Raw genomic sequence first — 3410 nt, forward strand, 5'->3', positions numbered from 1 at the left:
CTCGTCTGTGTTTTCTTTTTCTTAAAAAAAAAAAAACCTAAAAAAATCTGGTTTCCACGGACTTGGTTTGTGGGTCTTGCAGTGCGGCCAGAGGGAGGGGAGGTCAGACGGAGCGCTCCGGTGGCGCCCAGGCGCCCAGGCGGAGTCTCGGTGCAGAAAGGCGCTTTGTGCGGGGTCGGGCTGGGGGGTTGGGGGGCTGGGGGCCTGGGGGAGCAGGGGGGGCAGGACGCCGGGCGCTGCTCGCCCCTCCTTGTTTATTCAGCGGAGAACAGATGGTGCCTTATGCAGGCTGTGGGGAGGGAGGGGGCTCAGCGCGAATCCTGGGGGTCTGAGCGAGTCTGTGCCCCTCCAATCCCCCAGCAGAGCAGCGCTCTCTGGCCGCTCTGCCCACCCCAGTCGGATACCCGATGCTGCGGCACCTGGGTAGCGGTGTTGATAAGGACTTAGGAAGCACTGATTGAGCCCCTAGCCGGAGGGTCCGGGGACTTGATAGCGAGTTTCCAGGGAGTTAACTCTCCCGTATTGGGAAGAGGCTAGTCGCCCTGGTGATCCCCTCCCTAGACTGTTCCCGTTCTCAGTTCCCTCTCCAAAGCAAACAAATCAACAACAACAGACCTATGTCTGCCCAGGAACCCACTATTGAGGACCACAGAGAGTGGCTTCCTTTCCAGAGCACAGGAAAGAAATGCAAAGACCTCAAGTTTCACCTGCTCCCAGGCTCAGCTCGGGATGAGAGGATTGCTCTGGGATTGACACCTCCTGGGGCTGGCTTCCATGGGGCATGGTTACTCCCAGGAGTGAAGGCAAGAAGCCGAAACTGTTTGAAAGCATCAGAAACCTATTCAGTTCTCAGCCCTAGGTAAATACTGGGAATAACAATAGCCAGTATCTTCCCTCTGGGGCTGGGACTGGGGCTGGGGCTGGGACGTTCTTCTCAGTGACTTGCACACACTTTGATCTGCCCCACATCCTTGTTTGCACCCCCCCCCCCCCTTTACAGCCCAGGAAACCAAAGCAGTGAGGCCTAAGTGGGGATGGCCCTGTGAATCAGTGTTCTGTGGATGTGTGGCATCTTAGCACACATCTCATGGTGCAGAGAACACACACTTACTACGACTTTTGGAGCTCTGGAGTTTAAAGTGGATCCGCAGGGCTGATTCCTTCAGAGGTTTCTAGTCCTTGCATCTCTCAGCTTCTAGAAGCTTCCTGAATTCCTCGCCCGTGGCCTGCCTCTCCTGCAGGCATCTCAGCTTCTTCTCTGGCTCTGCCTTCCAGTCTCTGTTTCCTAAGCCTGTGATTGATTCCATTCCAGATAGTCTTGATGATCTGTCGCCAACTCTGGAACTCTGGCGAGGTGAGGTACACGGGACCCTACTTGTAGTTGGAAGAACATCCTTCAGGCGAGAGGAGGGAGTGAAGGTCATGCAGAGAGAGGAATCCGGGGGAGATCTCACAGGTGAATGGGGCAGGAGTGTGGTGTGGCAGAACGTTTGAGGTCTAACCTCGTCAGATGAACTCAAGTGCTAAGGTGACAACTGGCAAGTCTCTGGCAGCCCCTCGAAGCAGAGTTGTTCATGACCGTATGAGAGCAAATCCCCAAGGCAGAGTGGAGGTCCACTTAGTTCTCATCTGGTGAGATGGCACCCAGGGCAAAGGTGAAGACTGCAAAAGAAATCCTCCTTTTCCTTTTCTTTTTTTTCCCTTCTTCTCTAATCGGCTCTTTTCTCCTGCAATTTCCCTAGTGGCCACTAGAGGGCACTGGGCGCTTTGATTTGGAATTGATCCTCGAGCCCTGCCAGCTCCTTAAGGATAAGGATAACCCTTAAGGTTAACCTCTAGTTCTGCAGACCCCACGACCCCAGCCTAGGGGCTGCTTCTGTTTCTTTAGTACTGGACACTGGCTCATGTCCCATTTGCTTTGCTCCAAAGCTGTAGGGAGGATCAGATGAGACCAGGTGAGGTGGAATTGTTTCCTAGTGGGCAGAGCAGAGTGCCAGCCCGGCCAGCTTTACCCAGGAACTCCCAGAATGTGTGTTCTGAGACAGTCCTAACCAACCTGTTGCTTCATAGCCTGTGGGAGAGGGAAGCGAGCTGTGATTTCACACCCCCCACCCCGCAAGATCAAATTCAAGAGCTACTGTGGTGGCAAATAAGAGTCTCCTTCTCTTCTTCATCCTCCATTCCCAGCCTTCCTTCGCCCCTCCCCCACCCCTCTCCCACTTCCTGTCACTGGCCCCAGGACTGGCTGTACTTCTTCGGATGAAATAAGAATACAACCAGTAAATCAAAACCTTTGTATTCATGTTTATTATAAAACCAATCAAGACTCCTTGTTGAATCTTAAACCTCACAGAGGCTATCGAGTGGAAAAGAATTTCCCCGGGTTTTCCTAATCCGCTTCCCCAGAGGTAACCCGAAGACAATCGTTTTCTTGTGAGCTTTTCCAGATACTTCCTGCACTTGAGGAGACAGCTGGTCCAGTGCTGCTAGGGTTGGAATCCCATGTTTGTTTCTTGCTGAATAAATCGGACAAGTGTCTTCTACTTTCTCATCGGTTAAGAACATCAGTTAAAAGCCAAGTTAAAAACAGCACCAAGGGCACACAGAGTTGTGTAAAGCAGTCAGAGCGTCGTGAATGGAAGCAGTTAGCGATCTCAGCATGTGTTTTTATTTCTTTTGGAAAAAACAGAATCATGGTTGGAGATTCAGCATAGGGATTTAGATGCCAGTCTGGCAAGATCAAACCAGACTCTTGGTTTAATCCCGAACACCGGCATATGCTTCCTGGAGTATGGCTGGGAGTTATCCCTGAGCACAGAACCATACATCAGTCAGCCCTGAGCACTGCTGGGTGTGGCTTGAGCCCCCCACCATACCCCTAATGGAATGAGGGGCCCTGGTGATGGCTCAGTGGCAAAAACACCTGTATTATAGGGAAGTAATGAAAGTAAAATGTGTCCCGTCCCACGGAACTAGTCAATGTGGGAAACAGAGGGTGCGAGAGTGAAAGAGACAGACAGCAGGGTTAGAGTATAGTGAGTAGAAAGATGCTTTATCGTAAATTCAGGGTGTTTGCCTTGCGTGCAGCCAGCCCGGCTGAGCCAGGTTCGATTCCTCTGCCCCTCTCGGAGAGCCTGGCAAGCTACGGAGAGTATCTCGCCTGCGTGGCAAAGCCTGGCAAGCTACCCGTGACATATTCAATATGCCAAACACAGAAACGACAAGTCTCACAATGGAGACGTTACTGTGCCCGCTCGAGCAAATTGATGAACAATGGGAAGACAGTGTTTGTTGTTTTGTTTGTTATATACATTGAGCTTAAGTTTTTTCCTCAAAGCTTTGGGACAAAGGCAGATAAGGGTAGTCATGTGACAGATGGGGGAGATAACAGACTATCAGGGGCTCTTCAG

Source organism: Sorex fumeus, unplaced genomic scaffold (assembly GCF_029834395.1).
Source record: "Sorex fumeus unplaced genomic scaffold, SorFum_2.1 ptg000044l, whole genome shotgun sequence".
NCBI lineage: Eukaryota > Metazoa > Chordata > Mammalia > Eulipotyphla > Soricidae > Sorex > Sorex fumeus.